This window comes from Abrus precatorius, unplaced genomic scaffold (assembly GCF_003935025.1).
Source record: "Abrus precatorius isolate BTA unplaced genomic scaffold, Abrus_2018 Scaffold8, whole genome shotgun sequence".
Taxonomy (NCBI): domain Eukaryota; kingdom Viridiplantae; phylum Streptophyta; class Magnoliopsida; order Fabales; family Fabaceae; genus Abrus; species Abrus precatorius.
This window is the reverse complement of record NW_020874428.1, coordinates 5,691,920-5,698,924: the sequence shown is the minus strand read 5'-3', so window position 1 is coordinate 5,698,924 and position 7,005 is coordinate 5,691,920. Positions and strand designations below refer to the sequence as shown.

Genomic DNA, 7,005 nt, shown 5'->3' with positions numbered 1-7,005 from the left:
ATGGCCCCTTTGAAAAACTACAGAACCATTAATTGAATAGCATATGGATCTCCATAAACGAATATCTAAAGTTTTCCATGATTCTGACGTTTCTGGAACCTTATGTAGATTATTGTAATGTAAAACTTACTCTTAAAATGACAAATAATAATCTCTATGCATATGCATATCATTTTACTAAGACTTTTTGCTTTTGCTCTAATTATTTATATAATGTTGATTTTGTACAGATTTTACATTATTGTTGCATATATTTTCTCATGAAAAATTAATTGTATAATGACTCATTGCAGAATCAAGATTTCACCGACACCCTTAAAGTTTAGGAAGAAAAAATAACCGTATATACTCCGCACAGCTGACAATGTGTCTTGATTTTATTATTAAAAGAATATTTATTAATTTATCAAATTTAAATAAATATATAACTACAAGTAAAATATAATATACTTGTATATACTAACATCAAACATTATGTTACCGTAAATTTCAGCAGAATTAACTTAACAGTTAAAATTGAGTAAAATATTTTGAATTAAACTCATTAAAGTAATAATTATACAGTATTGAATATATTTTTTAGTTCAAAAGTTGCAAAATGACATATGTTGCCGAATGATAATATAAAGAAAACAAGTTATAAACCAACGCATAAGGAGAAATTAATCCATTGTAGATAATTGCATGTTTCAATCCAAATTGAATTGCCTCCAACTTTACAATTCTACTTTATGAACACAAGAGTTGACTAAGAGAAAAAGATAATTCCCTGATAAAAATATAACTTGATTATAATAATAAAAATAAAAGACCGAAAGAGTCAAGGGGGTTAAAGCATTAGCCATTACGATGGGACATCAAGCGTTAACAAAACAGAACTTCGTTGAAATTTCAAATTTGATGCCTTTCAAATTAGGTTTAGTACTTTTCTTCTTTTTATGCCTAACTTGGCCTCTTTCCCCTCCTCATAACAAAAAGGAAAGCAAAAGAAAAAACAAAGATTGGGTCAATGACAAAATTTGAGAAAAAAAGACAAAGGGATAGCTTATAATTACAAATGAGAAAAGGATTAATCGATAAAATAACATTTGAGATCAAGATTGCTTCATGTCTACCAAATTTCAAAGATAAAAACGATTTTTCTTTGAAAGAAAATGGTCATCATTAATCAGCCCAACTCTAAAAAATTGAAGTCACCCTCCCTATTTGTCCCAATGTGCCTGAAAAATGAGAATAAATGCCCGAAGTTCCACAACCACATGTAAAGTATAGCATCAAACAGCTTGCACTACTCAATATCACTTCCCAAAGCATTCTTGTTGCTAATAATTCAAGCTACTGTCTCCTTTGACGTACAATAAAACAAAACAATATTTCAAAGCTATATACCAAAATTCAGCAACGAAATAGAATTTCGATTGAAAAATAAAAATAAACCAAAAAATATGGAGGCATAAGAGGGATCATGAGTCATGACGCCCTAGCAACGAGTAGTTTGACCTTAATTCATATAAATTATTACAAGTCGCACTACAAAACAAAATAATGATCAAACTTGTGACTACTGGTTAGGTGGTAAATTCAAGATTTTGAGGCACCTGTAGGTTACAGACACATAAGAACAGTGAAAAATTTTAAATAAATTGACAAAAATCAATTGGGCACTTATAATTCTAGATATGATTGTTATTGATTAGTTTGCAATATTACGGCAAATTATGTAATTTAAGAAAAGAATAAGAGTGACAAAAATATAAATCAATATAATTTATAGAGGTCTAGTACAACTTGTGTACTTACATTAACATCAGATTATTGATCATATCCTCCAGCAACATTTTTCTCCCATTTATGCATCCACAAACTTTGTTCGTTATTATTCTAAAGTTGTCTTGATGCAAGGAATTTTTAAACAATGTGTCTAAACCTTTTTCTTTCTATTTTGAGATTTACACCTTCTATTAGGGATGAAAATATATCAGGTCAGGTTAGGCTTTACTCTAAACAAGCTTCACCTGTAACATGATTATTAGGTCTTAGTTTAACCTGTTACCTGTTAAAGACTTTATTTTAGGCTTGGCCTGACCTGTTTAAGTAATATGGCCTAACTTGAAGCCTGCTAACAAAGATTGTTACAAAAAAAAATTAATATTAATAAAAATATAAATATTTTATTATCAAATTAGTTTATATTTTTTTTTAATTTCTATCTATGTTATTAATAATTATTAAATAATTATAATAATATTTATATAATTTTATAAATAATTTTTAAAATGTTATTTAAGTATTAATTATAAATATTTTATATTAAAAAAATTTATATTTATATTTTTCTTAATTTATTTTTTAAAAATTATATAAATAGTAAATATTTTAATTTTATTTTAAAAATATATTTTATTTATTTAAAGACATCTTATATTCAACAAATAAAGTTATAGTAAACGCATAAAATTGATAAAAAAAAATAACATTTGTTGAATCACTTAAAAGAAAATTATTATGTTTTAAAAAATAAATAAATTTAAACTTAATGCAATCTATATATAATGATAATAACAATAACTATTAAATTAAAAAATAATTACAAAATATTTAATTTTATTTGTTTCATTAATTTGTTATTTTAAATTAACAAATAAACATAAAATTAACTACATTATAATATTAATGTAATATAGAAAATATTACTGATATAATAAATTAAAATATATACTTATATATTACATATAAATTGATAAATTAACTAATAATAATTTAATTAAAACATGTAGAAGTTACAAAAATATATATTATTATATAATTTATTTATAATTATATTATTTATATTATTTGCTATATAGTCTGATTATATATATATATATATATATATATATATTATAATAATAAATTTTTTATTTTATTTTCTTATCATTTTTTATAAATTTTTTCTTTCAAATAAAATATAATTTAAATTTAAGTAATTTTAATTTATTATAAATATAAAAAATTATAACATAATATATTAATATAATAATTAAATATTCATAATAATAAAATTAAAAATATAAAAAATTTAATAAAAAATATTAATATTTTATTTTTAAATTTTAATTCGTTTAGTTTTGATCGTGTCTTATTCTTCTTTAACTTGTTTAAATATAATAAATATAATAATTTATGATTAAATAAATTTATTTTTTAAACACATGTAATCGTATATAAATATTTTTAGTTTTGAATATAATATAATTTTTATTTATTATAAATAAAAAATTATAACATAATATATTAATATAATAATTAAATATTAATAATAATAAAATTAAGAAGATAAAAAATAAATTAATATAATATTATTTTTTATTTTTAAATATTAGTTTCTTTAATTTTAATTGTATTTTAATCTTATTCGAAAACTTTGCTGCTCTTCAACCTTTTCAAATAAATATAATAATTTACTTTATATTTATATTTAATAAAACAAGAATAAAAAATAAGTGCGATAGCAACTTTGACTCAGAGGTATGTGGTTATGATAGGTTTGTGATTTGTTGTGATGTAGTGAATACAATCAATGAAATTTTTTATTACAAATTTTATACTAATAAAATTGCTTAAGAAAAGATAAAAATAAAATAAAATTTATATAATATTAAAAATTTATAATAATTGTTGTTATTGGAGAATATTAATAAAAATATAATTATTTTATTATTAAATTAGATTACATATATTCAAATTTTTATGTGTTATTGATAATTATTAAATAATTATAATAATTTTTATATAATTTTATAAATAATTTTTAAAATATTATTTAAGCATTAATTATAAATATTTTCATATTATAAAATTTTTATTTTTTTATTTTTTTCAATTTAATTTTATAAAATTATTAAATTATTAAATATTTTAATTATTTTTTATGATAATTATATTTTGTTTGTATAAAGATATCTTATATTCAATAATTTAAAAACACTTATAAAAAAATCAAAGCCATATTGAAAGAAAAGGATAAAATCTCAAATTATACATATATTTATAATTTTTAAAAACATTTAAAAAAAAAAGGAAAATAGCATAGGAAGAATACATATAATTCATGACAGTATGCGTACCATATGTTATTTAAATAGAATATCATTAACAATGAGTATGATATAGGTTTTAAAATCATAACATATTACCAACTTTATTACAATACTTAGATATACCCGTATGAGTTTATAATATATCAGTATTAATAATATTATTTTTTATTTATATTAAGTATATGTTTAATAAAAAATATTAAAATTTATTAATTTAAAAATAAAAAATATCACAAGACATTTTTAACAAAAGGTCTTTATTATATAGATAGATATTATATTATTAATGATATTATTAAATCATTTATTTCATGCATAAAAATTACTTAATATCAATGTAATAAGTTAAAATCATAAAGTATTTAATAAGAAATAAAAGGTTACAAATGTAAAACCTATAAAAATAAATAAAGTAATAAATCAAAAAATAGAAAATGGAAAATACGTAAAAAAAAATACAATTAGTGTTTTTATTGAAAGAGTTCAAAAGTTTAAAAATAAGAAAATAAATTCCATGTGACAATTTTTAGTGAAATAAGTTTAGAAATATAATATAGATACAAATATCATTTTAACATAAAAAAATTTTCTTGAATTGTATGCAAATACTATCTTATTGTCATTTTTAATTAGAATAATCAAAACTTTAGAGCTTAAGTTAACTTTTTATGTTATTGGAGTACTGAATTGTAATTAATAAAGACTTTAAAAATAAGAGAATATAATAAAATGTTAGCTTGATTTATTACTGTAAAAATAATTTTAATCACATCCAAATACTGACAAAAAGACAAGTTATACTTTTTGTTATAGGAACTTTTTGGCACAGAAATATTTTTTCATTACTCCTTGATAAATGCCTTCTATACTTAATTCTAAAATGTAATTTATGAATGATAATTGTGATTTTTGAGTACATTTTATTCATATTTCAAGAAAAAAGATCAAGAAATGAGAGCTTAAAGAATATTAGAAATTGAAGCAAGAAAAAATCAAAAATATACACAGGCAGGTACATGCCTGTGTACATGAGCGTGTATCTCACTGGTTGCATCAATCAATCACATAATCAGAGACAGAGACATACATGGGCAAGTACACACCATGTATATGAGCATGTATCTTACTAGTCAGGTCAATTGAAGTACATCATCAAAACCAAAGATGTACACGGTCAAAGTACATGATCGTGTATATAAGCGTGTACTTTTCAGAAAAACTTTCAAGGGCAAATTTTAGAGACCAAATATGTACACGGTCAAAGTACATGACCATATACATGGGGCATGTACTTTTAACTTACGTCAAAATTAAACTTCTGTGATAAGATGAGCCCTGGGACCACTCATATAAAAGAAAACTTGGCACAAAAACTTGAGAGAACGCCGTTTGTGGGAAAGAAAGAGTTAGTGACGTTGGAAGGATGCAATCAAAATCTTTAATTTCTTTCCTTTGTGATTGTAGTTTCGACATGTTTAGGTTTTAATTTTTCTTTGAGTATCTAGACGTAATGAATCTTATGTGACCAAACCTTCTGGAATTCTTCTTAATGTTTTCTCATGTTTTCTTCTCTTGAGTTTAATTGAATAGTATCAATTATTTTCTATCTTATTTTCTTGTTTGATTTTGAGTAAAAATCTGCATAAAATTATTATTGCTCAATTAAAAGGACTTAAATGTATTTCTAGAGATAGAAAGACATAAGTTTTTTGTATTAGGAATAACCCTAATTATGAAATTCATAATAAACTTAATGCAACCTAGGGGAACTAATTCATGAAGAGATTATGATTAATCAACTAAAGGTTATGAACCATTATCCTTGAGAAAGGTATTGCTTTATTTTAGGAATTCATATAGCAACAAGAGACTAGAACTAAGTAGTTGAAGGAGAATCTCAGTTATTTAGACATTTAGGAGAATTTACAATCTAGATACTTACTTATTTCTCTTGAATACACTTAGTCTTACTTTTCTAGATTTTATTATCATATAAATATATTCCTTTTAATTTGTTATTTTCTTAGTTCAGCAAATTTATCAACATAATATCTTGCTCATATTCATTAACAATTGGGTAATCAAGTAAGCAATTCTTAGTAACAGTCCTTGTGGATACGACACTTAGTACTCTATTTTTCGCAATATTACTCTGACAATAGGTGCACTTGCCTAGTAATCGAATTTTACACATCAAGTTTTTTGGGCCGTTGCCGGGGACTAGTTAATTAGGATTTTCTTGTTTGTCTTTAATAATTTTCTTGATTTCCTTAGTCTTGAATTAACTTTTCTAATTTACTTTCATTCTTTTTAGGAGCTAATTTTTCTGGTACATGACCAAAACCCGTTTTGCTGCACTACTTGAACTCGACCCAGAAATAGAGAAAACTTTGCAAAAAATTTGGAAAGAGAGACAACTACTAGTACAGAGGGAAAATGCACAAAACCATATGGAAGGAATGACAAACAATGAAGATCAAACAAGGACCATGTCCGATTATGCTCATCCATCATTAACTAGGACAAAATCTAGCATTGTTCGTCCGGATGTGCAGGAAAATTTTGAAATAAAGTCCAATGTTATTCAGATGGTTCAACAGTTTGTTTAATTTGATGGGCTCGTTAGTTTTTTGGAGATCTGTGATACTTTCAAGATTAATGGAGCTACTAATGATACAATCTGCTTGAGGCTATTTCCATTTTTTCTCAAGAGTAGAGCAAAATAATGGTTAAACTCTCTCCCACGAGGATCTATCACTTCATAGGAGGCTATGGCAGAAAAGTTCTTAGTAAAGTATTTCCCTCCCGCAAAGACTACCAAGATGAGGAATAATATCTCTTCCTTTTACCAATTAGAGTCAGAGACTTTGTATGATACGTAGGAGAGGTTTAAGGAATTGTTAAGGAAGTGCCCACGTCATGGGAT

The 7,005-nt window shown here is 23.5% G+C and overlaps 1 non-coding gene across 1 annotated transcript; it reads right to left on the bottom strand.

The window, feature by feature from the left end:
• Positions 1 to 6,898: 6,898 nt before the first annotated feature.
• On the bottom strand, positions 6,899 to 7,005 carry LOC113848643. Its single transcript, XR_003501907.1, has one exon. It is a non-coding gene; the product is annotated as a small nucleolar RNA R71 (small nucleolar RNA).